Source organism: Neoarius graeffei, chromosome 2 (assembly GCF_027579695.1).
Source record: "Neoarius graeffei isolate fNeoGra1 chromosome 2, fNeoGra1.pri, whole genome shotgun sequence".
Lineage (NCBI taxonomy): Eukaryota > Metazoa > Chordata > Actinopteri > Siluriformes > Ariidae > Neoarius > Neoarius graeffei.
In genome coordinates this window covers 63,180,075-63,195,203 of record NC_083570.1, presented here as the reverse complement: position 1 = coordinate 63,195,203, position 15,129 = coordinate 63,180,075, and the positions used below count along the sequence as shown (strand labels likewise).

At 40.1% G+C, this 15,129-nt stretch overlaps 1 protein-coding gene across 1 annotated transcript in view; it reads left to right on the top strand.

The window, feature by feature from the left end:
• The first annotated feature begins 501 nt into the window (after positions 1-501).
• Positions 502-15,129, top strand: part of prickle1a (prickle homolog 1a) — a 38,090-nt gene continuing 23,462 nt past the window's right edge. Inside the window, exon 1 of the mRNA XM_060914635.1 lies at positions 502-769. The gene's annotated coding sequence lies outside the window, so the exon portion shown is untranslated. The remainder of the gene's footprint in view (positions 770-15,129) is intronic.

Sequence of the window (15,129 nt, the reverse complement as noted above, 5' to 3'; positions counted from 1 at the left end):
TACATTTAACAGCCTTAGATGGGGGCGGCACGGTGGTGTAGTGGTTAGCGCTGTCGCCTCACAGCAAGAAGGTCCGGGTTCGAGCCCCGTGGCCGGCGAGGGCCTTTCTGTGCGGAGTTTGCATGTTCTCCCCGTGTCCGCGTGGGTTTCTTCCGGGTGCTCCGGTTTCCCCCACAGTCCAAAGACATGCAGGTTAGGTTAACTGGTGACTCTAAATTGAGCGTAGGTGTGAATGTGAGTGTGAATGGTTGTCTGTGTCTATGTGTCAGCCCTGTGATGACCTGGCGACAGATAATGAGAGAGAGAGAGCCTTAGATGGTGTTATATGGATGTGATGAAGGTTATGCTGCCGTGATTTTGTCTCTGAGCCTTCAGAGACACACTTCAGGCTTGCTCCACTCCAGACAGCCAAGAATGTGTTTCTCTCTGAAGGGAGGAGGGTGACTCTAAGCCAATAGGCTCAGAGTAGCAAAGCTCATGTCATTTTCTGTGTGTTCCTGATTCAGGACAGAGAAGTCCACTCCACTGAAGAGACAGAGCGCACAGTTAGGACGACTTTACATCAAGAGGACTGAGTGAGATCAAGTTTATATTAGTATTAGCTGAGGATTGGACATGCATCCAGGCGCTCTTCCCAGGACTATGTGCGTTTGTGTGATTCACGCCTGAGGGACAGCTTTAACACTAATGACACCCGAGCACAACTGCGCACTCAGATAAAGGACTACCGGGCTCAGGAGCATTAGTGCGTCTGTGACTAAACTTCCACGTAAGTGTCTTTGACATCATTTGAAAACCGTGTTGCAGGAAGGCGACTCTCAGGCCAAATCCTCCACACCGGCTCGCACACGTGAGCGTGTTGTGCTGCTCGTGGTAATACTTTATCATGCGTGCGTGACGTTATCACTCCACCTAATCGGAGACTGTTATGAGCTAATTATCACAATTTATCTGAACTTTTGCCTGTTATTAAAGTCTGCTTTGAACTGAATAATGAAGACATGCGTACAGATCGTCTAGCCAGTGTGTTTGGTGCGTTGGGGGATTTCTTGCGTGTGTAGGCAGAGAGAGAGAAGCTGAGCTTACAGTGCACTGGGCTTGTGCCTGAGGCTCAGCTGTTGCCTGTCACTTTGGTGCCAACTGCTCTTCACAGGCGGCTGTAACCATTAGCCAGTTTACAGCTTAGCCTCAGTCTTATCTGTGTCCTCTCATCGAAAAAAATAATGTTAACGAGTGTGAAATATGACAAACTGGGCTCATGTTTATTCACATTACTGCAAGCTAACGATCATTAAATGGAGCTATGATTCACCTCAGGCAGTCTGCTACACCATTTTGTAGTTTGTACATTCAGAGATAGCCTAGACACTGTGTACACTCTAAATCTTCAACTGTACTTGTCCTGCAACATTTGGTAGTTTGTACACTGATAAATATACTGTAGGCACCAGAGTGTACTTATCCTACAACATTCTGAAGTTTGTACACTGATATAGGCACCAAAGTGTACTTGTCCTGCAACATTTTGAAGTTTGTACACTCTTAAACATAGGTACTAAAGTGTACTTGTCCCACAACATTTTGTAGTTTGTACACTCTTAAATATAGGCACCAAAGTGTACTTATCCCACAACATTTTGTAGTTTGTACACTCCTAAATATAGGTCCCAAAGTGTACTTGTCCCACAACATTTTGTAGTTTGTACACTGATAAATATAGGTACCAAAGTGTACTTGTCTCACAACTTTTTGAAATTTGTACACTCTTAAACATAGGTACTAAAGTGTACTTGTCCCACAACATTTGGTAGTTTGTACACTCCTAAATATAGGTACTAAAGTGTACTTGTCCCACAACATTTGGTAGTTTGTACACTCCTAAATATAGGTACCAAAGTGTACTTGTCCTGCAACATTTGGTAGATTGTACACTGATAAATATAGGTACCAAAGTGTACTTGTCTCACAACATTTTGAAGTTTGTGGGGTACTAAAGTGTACTTGTCCCACAACATTTGGTAGTTTGTACACTCTTAAACATAGGTACTAAAGTGTACTTGTCCCACAACATTTGGTAGTTTGTACACTGATAAATATAGGCACCAAAGTGTACTTATCCTACAACATTTTGAAGTTTGTACACTCTTAAACATAGGTACTAAAGTGTACTTGTCCCACAACATTTGGTAGATTGTACACTGATAAATATAGGTACCAAAGTGTACTTGTCTCGCAACATTTTGAAGTTTGTACACTCTTAAACATAGGTACTGAAGTGTACTTGTCCCACAACATTTTGAAGTTTGTACACTCTTAAACATAGGTACTAAAGTGTACTTGTCCCACAACATTTGGTAGTTTGTACACTGATAAATATAGGCACCAAAGTGTACTTATCCTACAACATTTTGAAGTTTGTACACTCTTAAACATAGGTACTGAAGTGTACTTGTCCCACAACATTTGGTAGTTTGTACACTCCTAAATATAGGCACCAAAGTGTACTTATCCCACAACATTTTGAAGTTTGTACACTCTTAAACATAGGTACTGAAGTGTACTTGTCCCACAACATTTTGAAGTTTGTACACTCTTAAACATAGGTACTAAAGTGTACTTGTCCCACAACATTTGGTAGTTTGTACACTGATAAATATAGGCACCAAAGTGTACTTATCCTACAACATTTTGAAGTTTGTACACTCTTAAACATAGGTACTGAAGTGTACTTGTCCCACAACATTTGGTAGTTTGTACACTCCTAAATATAGGCACCAAAGTGTACTTATCCCACAACATTTTGAAGTTTGTACACTCTTAAACATAGGTACTAAAGTGTACTTGTCCCACAACATTTAGTAGTTTGTACACTGATAAATATAGGTACCAAAGTGTACTTATCCTACAATATTTTGAAGTTTGTACACTCTTAAACATAGGTACTGAAGTGTACTTGTCCCACAACATTTGGTAGTTTGTACACTGATAAATATAGGCACCAAAGTGTACTTGTCTTGCACCATTTTGTAGTTTGTACACTGATAAATATAGGTACCAAAGTGTACTTGTCTCGCAACATTTTGTAGTATGTACACTGATAAATATAGGCACCAAAATGTACTTGTCCTGCACCATTTTGAAGTTTGTACACTCTTAAACATAGGTACTAAAGTGTACTTGTCCCGCAACATTTTGTAGTTTGTACACTGATAAATATAGGCACCAAAGTGTACTTATTATACAACATTTGGTAGTTTGTACACTCTTAAACATAGGTACTAAAGTGTACTTGTCCCACAACATTTGGTAGTTTGTACACTCTTAAACATAGGTACTAAAGTGTACTTGTCTCACAACATTTGGTAGTTTGTACACTGATAAATATAGGCACCAAAGTGTACTTATTATACAGCATTTGGTAGTTTGTACACTCTTAAACATAGGTACTAAAGTGTACTTGTCCCACAACATTTGGTAGCTTGTGCACTCCTAAACATAGGTACCAAAGTGTACTTGTCCCGCAACATTTTGCAGTTTGTACACTGATAAAAATAGGCACCAAAGTGTACTTGTCTTGCACCATTTTGTAGTTTGTACACTGATAAATAAATGTACCAAACATTACTTGTCCTGCACCATTTTGTAGTTTGTACACTCTTAATTATTGGTACCAAAGTGTACTTGCCCTGCAACATTTTGAAGTTTGTACTCTCTTAAACATAGGTACAAAATTGTACTTGTCCCGCAACATTTTGTAGTTTGTACACTGATAAATACAGTCACCAGAGTGTACTTATCCTACAACATTTTGAAGTTTGTACACTCTTAAACATAGGTACTAAAGTGTACTTGTGCTGCAACATTTGGTAGTTTGTACACTCCTAAATATAGGTACCAAAGTGTACTTATCCTACAACATTTGGTAGTTTGTACACTCCTAAATATAGGTAACAAAGTTTACTTGTCCCGCAACATTTTGTAGTGTGTACACTGATAAAAATAGGCACCAAAGTGTACTTGTCTTGAAACATTTGGTAGTTTGTACACTGATAAATATAGGTACCAAAGTGTAATTGCCCTGCACCATTTTGAAGTTTGTACATTCTTAAACATCGGTACTAAAGTGTACTTGTCCCACAACATTTGGTAGTTTGTACACTGATAAATATAGGCACCAGAGTGTACTTATCCAACAACATTTTGAAGTTTGTACACTGATAAATATAGGTACCAAAGTGTACTTGTCCTGTAAAATTTTGTAGTTTGTACACTGATAAATATAGGCACCAGAGTGTACTTATCCAATAACATTTTGAAGTTTGTACACTGATAAATATAGGTACCAAATTGTACTTGTCTTGCAACATTTTGTAGTTTGTACACTGATAAATATAGGCACCAAAGTGTACTTGTCTTGCACCATTTTGTAGTTTGTACACTGATAAATATAGGTACCAAATTGTACTTGTCTTGCAACATTTTGTAGTTTGTACACTGATAAATATAGGCACCAAAGTGTACTTGTCTTGCACCATTTTGTAGTTTGTACACTGATAAATAAATGTACCAAACATTACTTGTCCTGCACCATTTTGTAGTTTGTACACTCTTAATTATTGGTACCAAAGTGTACTTGTCCTGCACCATTTTGTAGTTTGTACACTATTAAAAATAGGTGCCAAATTGAACTTGTTCTGCACCAGTTTGTAGTTTGTACACTCATAAATAAAGGTACAACACTGTACTTGTCCTGCACCATTTTGTAGTTTGTAAACTCTTAATTATTGGTACCAAACTGTCCTTGTCCTGCACCATTTTGTAGTTTGTGCATTCTTAATTATTGGTACCAAAGTGTACTTGTCCTGCACCATTTTGTAGTTTGTACACTATTAAAAATAGGTACCATAGTGTACTTTTCCTGCACCAATTTGTAGTTTATACACTCATTAATATCGGTACCAAATCATACTCATCCTGCACCATTTTGTAGGTTGTACACTAATAAATAAAGGTACCACAGTGTACTTGTCCTGCACCATTTTGTAGTTTGTACGCTCTTAAATAAAGGTACCACAGTGTACTTGTCCTGCACCATTTTGTAGTTTGTCTCTCATCTCATTATCTCTAGCCGCTTTATCCTGCACCATTTTTTAGTTTATACACTTATAAATATAGGTACCAAAGTGTACTTGTCCTGCAACATTTGGTAGTTTGTACCCTGTTAAATATAGGTACCAAAGTGTACTTGTCCTGCACCATTTTATAGTTTGTACACTGATAAATAAAGGTACCAAATTGTACTTGTCCTGCACCATTTTTTAGTTTGTACACTCTGAAACATAGGTACCAAACTGTACTTGTTCTGCACCATTTTGTAGTTTGTACACTCTTAAATATAGGTGCCAAAGTGTACTTGTCCTGCACCATTTTGTAGTTTGTCTCTCATCTCATCTCATTATCTCTAGCCGCTTTATCCTACAACATTTGGTAGTTTGTACACTTATAAATATAGGTACCAAAGTGTACCTGTCCCGCAACATTTGATAGTTTGTACACTGTTAAACATAGGTACCAAAGTGTACTTGTCCTGGACCATTTTGAAGTTTGTACTCTCTTAAATATAGGTACCAAAGTGTACTTGTCCTGCAACATTTGGTAGTTTGTACATTTTTAAATATAGGTACCAAACATTACTTGTCCTGCACCATTTTGTAGTTTGTACACTGATAAATAAAGGTACCAAACTGTAATTGTCCTGCACCATTTTGTAGTTTGTACACTCTTAAATATCGGTACCAAACTGTACTTGTCCTGCACCATTTTGTAGTTTGTACACTCATAAATAAAGGTGCCACACTGTACTTGTCCTGCACCATTTTATAGTTTGTACACTATTAAAAATAGGTACCAAATTGTACTTGTCCTGCACCATTTTTTAGTTTGTACACTCTTAAATATAGGTACCAAAGTGTACTTGTCCTGCACCATTTTGTAGTTTGTACACTCTTAAACATCGGTACCAAACCGTACTTGTCCCGCAAAATTTTGTAGTTTGTACACTGATAAATAATGGTACCAAAGTGTACTTGTCCTGCACCATTTTGTCGTTTGAACACTTTTAAAGTACCAAAGTGTACTTGTCCTGCACCATTTTGTCGTTTGTACACTCTTAAATATAAGTACCAAAGTGTACTTGTCCTGCACCATTTTGCAGTTTGTACACTCTTAAATATTGGTACCAAAGTGTACTTGTCCTGCACCATTTTGTAGTTTGTACACTGATAAATAAAGGTACCACACTGTACTTGTCTTGCACCATTTTGTAGTTTGTACACTATTAAAAATAGGTACCAAATTGTACTTGTCCTGCACCTTTTTGTTGTTTGTACACTATTACACATAGGTACCAAACTGTATGAAGGTAAGTCAAAAAGTTCTAAGACAGACGTTATAATTTCAAAAGGTGTGAAAGACATCCCCCAGAATTTTACAATGAAGGAATAGTCTGATGGAAACACCACTTGCAGAAGTGTTTAGACTTAACTGGAGGGTATGTAGAGAAATAGCTTTGTTAGTTTCATAAATAAAGATTATTTTCAATTTGTCTTAGAACTTTGACTTACCCTCATCCTTGTCCTGCATCATTTTGTAGTTTGTACACTCATAAATATACACTTTCTAAACTCTGAATCCTAAATTGTACTTGTCCTACACCATTTTGTGGTTTGTACACTCTCATACGTAATTTCTTGTCTGTGGGGGGTACCAGCAAAGGAACAGCCTTTGTACTTTCGAATATATCTTTTACGTGGGAAGGTGCCTATGGTGTACCTTTAACTAGCTTATAGAGTTCAAAGTACATCAGTTAGCCCTAAAGTCCAATTATGTATTCTATTATTATTTTAGTTACTCTATATTCACATTTGTAGCTGAAAGATCCACAGTAAGCTACAAATGATACCACTGATTGTACAATTGCAGTGACAAGTAAAGGTTTGTTATAGTTTGTTACCTTATTTCTGAGAGTGTACAACCCTATTTACAACTTGAAAGCTGATTACATTCAATGGACTGTATCATCTGACTGTGCTCATGACAGTAAGCTCTCAATTCACCTCAGTCTGTCAGAAACTAATGTATTTGTCAACCTGAAAATTTTTTAAGTTTGTTTGGTACTATCAGGCTTTACACTTTGAATTTTTAAATGTTTTATAGATTATACTCTCCTTTAGAAATAAGAAATACCAAAATGTACATGTATTTTTAGGAACTTGTAGAAACACTGTACTGCCCTCTAGTGGATATATATATGTTAATACATGCTCGCTGCATGCATGCATGGAACTTGCCACTGACAGAGCAAAGCCTCTGAAGGTGTATTGGGTAACAATGTACAAAATGGTCATTAGTTATCATAAATAAAGTTCATTGAAGATAAATTGAAAGTGCTTCTCCATAAATAGAATGTGATACTAGTATCACTACCAAAGATAGAAAAGAAAAAAAGGCCCCAAATTGTATTTTGCCTTGTTAGGAAGTTCAAGATACTAGGAAAGCAAAACCAGATGCCATCGGCTTATTTCTTCTCAATCGTATCATTCATATCACATATCATCATAATTATTCATATCGCACTTCTACATGGAAACTCTACAGAGAACTGAACTGATTGGAACAGAACTCGGTACTGATCTGCTTTACATCTCCATCTTTATTTGATTTTTTTTTTAATTATTATTTTTGCTGTTTAAATCTCCCAAGCTCCATAAATGAAAAACAGGGTCATCATAACCCCTCCTCTGACTGAGTGGCTCCTTGTGTCTGTGCCAAATGGCAGGAGAGACTCCATGAAGTCTCCGACCCCATATGAGTGCTTTACCATTACAGCTCAAGACTAAGTCCTACACACAGGAGGACATTAATATAAGTGTGTTTCAACAAGGTGCTAGATTGGAGTGAGATAACAGGGACATGTCGACATTGCAATGTAAACGGATGGAATATGGTGTGCATATGTATGTGCCATAGGAGTCGAAAGTTAATCCCTAGTGCCAGCGTATGTACGTCTCTCTGTTGATTTAATGCCTGGGCTGGTGCAACATACACAGAGAGGCATTTGTATGAGCCCGAATTAATCACCATTTGCCTACTCGTGTGCTAACTGCTCCAAACCCAGACCCTCTGGCACTCTTTCACATGGTCCATCTAGGGGAGAAAGGAGAGGAAAGGGGAGAAGAAAAGTGGGTGAATGAACTCACGGCACTCAGAATAACACTGTCTTTCATAGCTGAGACAAGAAGCAGTGACTGGGCTTTCCTGCTGCAGACAGGCTGCGGGGCCGAAGCTCTCGCTTCCCAAAAACAGGTTTTTGGCCCTCTGGTTGCTCTAGAATATACAGCTTGTTGAGTTGATGGTGGTCTATACGTATGTGGCAGCTTAGCCCATGTTTACATTAGACCGTATCAGCGGATCATCAGATTAACGTTTTTAAAACGATTAGTGTGCACACAGCAACACCAATACACGATTTGCGTGCACACAGCAACGCCAATACACGGATACGCTCGGCTCCGCAGGCATCCTGCGCTCCAAATCACTCCGCCCTGAACAGCGAGTGCCCTCTGGAGGGTGCGCACTCCGGCCTTGCGCAGCTCACAGAGCACGCGAGTGAAGTGAACAAGCTGTGATTCGGGACTGAGCCGCTGTGTGTGTGATCCCAGCGCATATCACTTACCACTTGCAAGTGGAAGGATGGCAAGCCTAAAGACAATCATAACTACACAATGGGCAGTATTTGCATCAGTATTTGCAGTATTTTCATACTTTTATACTCTTTAATGAAAGGTGATACAAGGCGGAAGTCCGCGCCGTTTTTCAGCAGTCGCGTCACATGACCAACGCCAGCGAATCAGGAAGGTGGATGTCACAGTGACATTGTCCAATGAGACGCCAGCTAGAGCTCAGCACAGTGTATCTGCGTATTCTGAATGTTTACACAGCACCGGCGCTGACACGATCTGGATTGAATACGTGGACGCTGGCGGATTCCTGTTTCCCGGCGTTTCCAGGCGGTTTAATGTAAACGGACAGTGCATCCGCGAAGAAAACGAGACAGATACGGTCTAATGTAAACGTAGCCTTAGTGCCATGTGGATTACTCTTGGATCAGTCAGAAGCTATCAGTGTGGTCAGTCAACCAGGAAGAAAAATAAACATTAGTTGAAATGAAAGACAGTAACTGTTTTCTACCCTGTCGATCTTTTTATCAGGATGCAAAGCCTCCTTAGACATATAGCCTATATACATTTACATTTATTTATTTGGCAGATGCTTTTATCCAGAGCAAATTACAAGTGAGGCAGCATATTGTCCAAACTTTCAAGGGGATATATTGTGAAAACTTACTTATCCTGTCCTTTAGATGTTTTTCAACTCTTGAGTTACACCCACATTGAGAAAATCTAAATAAGTATCTACTGTAGTCTCTTCAATTTAGCAGTGACAAAATAAGGACCTATTTACACAAACCACTCAGAATCACAGACTTGGAGATGAGGAGCACATCCCGTGATGACGAGTATGAGCTCTGAATTGAGAGGGCGTTTTCTTCGGTTTTTCCTCGTCAGAGTTTTAGGAGTTGTAATCGAAAGCAGCACTAGTGCTTTTCTACTAGTTTTACACTAGATAGCACGATTCAGCTTGACTCTGCAAATTACCCATATTCCTCCATGTTACTGCTATTCCTATTGCCAGATGAGACTTGGTTCATCTTTCTGCCCAGGTACTATGCAAGGCGAGCTGTGACATCCCAGCAAACCTTCCCAGAAGGGTTTTTAGACTGATAGTCCCTGACTTAGGGAAATAGTATTAGGATATACTTATTGACAGAGCCTTAAATGCGCTTCTGTAAGTCGCGCTGGATAAGGGTGTCTGCCAAATGCCGTAAATGTTAAATGTAAATGTGGCATATGTATGGAGGTTAAAAAAAAATTGTGCAGATCATTGATTGGTCAATCACAGTTGTCACAGAAGCACCCATGTTCATGTCTCTGGCTATAGACCCTTTTCAGTCACATGACCTTCGTAAATGCGACCGCCATTTTGGACATGTAGTGGACTTCGGCTCAAATCAGTTTGAATGCGAGGAAGGCGACAAACGAAAAACATAAAAGAAAAAGGCGCGAGATGCAGAAAACACCTTCACTATCCAGCGACGTAGGGCATTTACAGGGCGAGCAGAGGGAGAGATATTTGCAAAAATTGAGGTTAGCAGGCTTAGAGAACGACGTTTACCTGCTTCCACCAGGATTGTTCACTGACGTACGGAAGTACACGAAGCCCTCGTCTTTACCTGACTTCGGCCCACATGATCTGTATACCTATGTCGTTAAAAACCCATCGCCATACACATACACGCCAACGTCCGAGGTTCCGGAGCACGCTCCGGCTTGCTCCAGGAGTGCTCCGGCCGAGGTTACGGAGCGCGCTCCGGCGTGCTCCAGGAGTGCTCCGGCCGAGGTTACGGAGCGCGCTCCGGCTTGCTCCAGGAGTGCTCCGGCCGAGGTTACGGAGCGCGCTCCGGCTTGCTCCGGAGCAAGCCGGAGCGCGCTGCTTAATTTGAGGGCAACCTCGGCCGGAGTGTGCTCCGGAACCTCGGCCGGAGCACTCTGGGAGCAAGCCGGCGCGCGCTGCTTAATTTGAGGGGAACCTCGGCCGGAGTACTCCGGGAGCAAGCCGGCGCGCGCTGCTTAATTTGAGGGGGAGCAAGCCGGAGCGCACTGCTTAATTTGAGGGGGAGCAAGCCGGCGTGCGCTGCTTAATTTGAGGGGGAGCAAGCCGGCGCGCGCTGCTTAATTTGAGGGGAACCTCGGCCGGAGTACTCCGGGAGCAAGCTGGCGCGCGCTGCTTAATTTGAGGGGAACCTCGGCCGGAGCACTCCGGGAGCAAGCCGGCGCGCGCTGCTTAATTTGAGGGAGAGCAAGCCGGAGCGCGCTCCGGAACCTCGGACGTTGGCTCCGGCAGCTATTTATACTGGATCCGGTGTAAATAGCTGCCTGATCATAATTACAGTAAACTAGTAAATACAGTAAAGGAAAAACTTGAGACTGAAAGGTTTTAACAGTCATCCAAATGACTGAACGTAAACATTGCTACAGTAACATACCAGCTACTTGTTGACATTAGCTAGTCAACAATAGCTACTACAGAAGAACAAAGAGGTTACAATGGGTTATTTTAGCCTATTTGGTTACACACTCGCCGCCACAGAATGTTAACAGCAACGTAATGCCTTTTCTGGCTAATTTTATTCGTCTTACCTCCAACAAAGTGGTCACTACACAAGCGTTGGTATGCCGAGGGCTGCCAATCTGTTAATGGCCGCTATCCATCTTCTCCATCGGGATCCGATAAAATGATAAACCTTGCCTTGTTTGCTGATGGTTACTACATCCAGGTGCACAACAATATAGTGGCATGATGGAAGTCTTGCTGAAAGTAAAAACTTTCTTTGCTGCCGTTCCTCAATGTTGGCTGTGGTAAACTACTGGTAGTACATGTCCAAAATGGCGGCCGCGTTTGTCGTGACGTCACGTGAAAAGGGTCCATAGTCACGTCTCTAAATTCATCAAAAATCCTCAGTAGTGTAGACCGTCTGCCATCGTTTCTACATCTTTTCAAAAGTCTACATCTTTTCTGCAAGATTTAAGATGTCACATCATCAGATTAAGCAAAAGTTTCAGGTTTCAGACTCATTTTTATTTATTTACACATAGTAAAATTGCATGATCACAATTTAGCTTTATTTTGCATTTCTTTCCTGTGAGCCAAGTAAAAGCCAATATCATAAAAGGCAACACCAGGCACAGTGTAACATCAACTGAGAGATGTTTGGTTCGAGTTTAAATGCATTTTGTAGTCGGAGTAGTATTTTAGTACTTGTGCTTGTCACTTGATAACCTCTAGAGAAACTCCTAACTTCACGGGTAGAGTTATATGATGACAAACAACACACATTTGGCTGGGAGAAGTTATAGAGTCATGGCAAGCTGTGCTGTTCTGTGTAGAAGCACTATACGGTGGTGCTTGAAAGTTTGTGAACCCTTCAGAATTTTCTATATTTCTGCATAAATATGACCTAAAACATCATCAGATTTTCACACAAGTCCTAAAAGTAGATAAAGAGAACCCAGTTAAACAAATGAGACAAAAATATTATACTTGGTCATTTATTTATTGAGGAAAATGATCCAGTATTACATATCTGTGAGTGGCAAAAGTATGTGAACCTCTAGGATTAGCAATTAATTTGAAGGTGAAATTAGAGTCAGGTGTTTTCAATCAATGGGATGACAATCAGGTGTGAGTGGGCACCCTGTTTTATTTAAAGAACAGGGATCTATCAAAGTCTGATCTTCACAACACATATTTGTGGGAGTATATCATGGCACGAACAAAGGAGATTTCTGAGGACCTCAGAAAAAGCGTTGTTGATGCTCATCAGGCTGGAAAAGGTTACAAAACCATCTCTAAAGAGTTTGGACTCCACCAATCCACAGTCAGACAGATTGTGTACAAATGGAGGAAATTCAAGACTGTTGTTACCCTCCCCAGGAGTGATCGACCAACAAAGATCACTCCAAGAGCAAGGCATATAATAGTCCGTGAGGTCACAAAGGACCCCAGGGTAACTTCCAAGCAACTGAAGGCCTCTCTCACATTGGCTAATGTTAATGTTCATGAGTCCACCATGCATGGCAGGGTTGCAAGGAGAAAGCCACTGCTCTCCAAAAAGAACATTGCTGCCCATCTGCAGTTTGCTAAAGATCACATGGACAAACCAGAAGGCTGTTGGAAAAATGTTTTGTGGATGGATGAGACCAAAATAGAACTTTTTGATTTAAATGAGAAGCGTTATGTTTGGAGAAAGGAAAACAGTGCATTACAGCATAAGAACCTTATCCCATCTGTGAAACATGGTGGTGGTAGTATCATAGTTTGGGCCTGTTTTGCTGCATCTGGGCCAGGATGGCTTGCCGTCATTGATGGAACAATGAATTCTGAATTATACCAGCGAATTCTAAAGGAAAATGTCAGGACATCTGTCCATGAACTGAATATGTGTGTATATATGCATAACATAAGTATCTGTATATATGATTTGATTTGGTTGATATTATACCATGTTGGTATGTCTTGGTATGTTGGTATGTTTTCTTTTTTTGTTGATTTTGTTTTCTTTTGTATATATAGTTTATTATGGTGGAAAGTGATGTTTGATTAGTGGTGGTATAGAGGGTTAGAATTTGATAAGTTATTACTTCTTCCTAATCCTTTCCGAACATTATTATGTTACTGCCTTGTGGCTACGCTATTCTGTTTGTTTATGACGATGTTTTGATGATTGCATTTTTTATTTTTATTTTTTTGTTTGTTTGTTTTTATATATTCTTTACTGTTCAGAATCAATCAATCAATCAATCAATCAATCAATCTCAAGAGAAGGCATGTCATGCAGCAAGACAACGACCCTAAGCACACAAGTCGTTCTACCAAAGAATGGTTAAAGAAGAATAAAGTGAATGTTTTGGAATGGCCAAGTCAAAGTCCTGACCTTAATCCAATTGAAATGTTGTGGAAGGACCTGAAGTGAGCAGTTCATGTGAGTTTATCCCACTTTATCCCAGAGTTGAAGCTGTTCTGCATGGAGGAATGGGCTAAAATTCCTCCAAGTCGGTGTGCAGGACTGATCAACAGTTACCAGAAACGTTTAGTTGCAGTTATTGCTGCACAAGGGGGTCACACCAGATACTGAAAGCAAACGCATACTTTTGCCACTCACAGATATATAATATTGGATAATTTTCCTCAATAAATAAATGACCAAGTATAATATTTTTGTCTCATTTGTTTAACTGGGTTTTCTTTATCTACTTTTAGGACTTGTGTGAAAATCTGATGATGTTTTAGGTCATATTTATGCAGAAATATAGAAAATTCTAAAGGGTTCACAAACTTTCAAGCACCACTGTAACTGACCTAGTCCTGATAAACTCTGGAGTATTTTGATGATGTCCTTCCTCATTTTCTATGTCAGATTCAGGCTTATATGAGTTCAGATGTTGAGCAGCAATCATATTTTGGTAACTGTGTGAGTCAATTTGTGAGCATTAATGAACGTTATGATTCTGCTAATGAATATTGATGACTGATGGGCTCAGCAAAAATAACCTGTGAGGTGGAGAGGCAGTTTATTAAAACACACAATTTTTTTGAAAATAGTAAGAGAACACATTAAAGTGCCTGTGTGACAGTTGTGGGATTTAAACTTCCAACTTCCCAGTCACTGGATAAGAACTTTAACTTAAGCTCCAACTGCCCCATCAGCAACAAGAGATATATTTACTTAAATAATACTTACCTCGCTGAACTGAATTAAAACTGAATCACAGCAAAGAAATACACTCCTGGCACTTTTAATGGCATTTTTATCATCTTACACTTTATAATTGTTAACTCTAATGAAGGCTTCAGCTGAAAGTGGTTTTAATCAACACTGCTTTGGAGATTCAAGCGATTTAGCTTTGGAGCTTTAGCTTTTGTAGATTTAGCTTTGGTGGCTTATGACAGTATTACTTTCTGTTCGTGCTCTAAGAATTAATTTATTCGTGGTAATCATGCTAGAAAGGATTATACAGTTTAAGCTTCTGACTTACGAACACCCATGTTTCTATTCCACATCCAAACAAAAATACACCATGCTCCTACAGCTTTCCATTCTGTGCATATACACCAATCAGTCATAACGTTATGACCACTGACAGGTGAAGTGAATAACACTGATTATCTCATTACAATGGCACCTGTCAAGGGGTGGGATATATTAGGCAGCAAGAGAACTGTCAGTTCTTGAAGTTGATGTGTTAGAAGCAGGAAAAATGGGCAAGCGTAAGGATCTGAGCGACTTTGACAAGGGCCAAATGATGATGGCTAGATGACTGGGTCTGATCATCTCCACAATGGCACATCTTGTGGGATATGCAGTGGTTAGTACCTACCAAAAGTGGTCCAAGGAAGGACAATCAGTGAACCGGCGACAGGGTCATGGGTGTCGAAAGCTCACTGATTCTC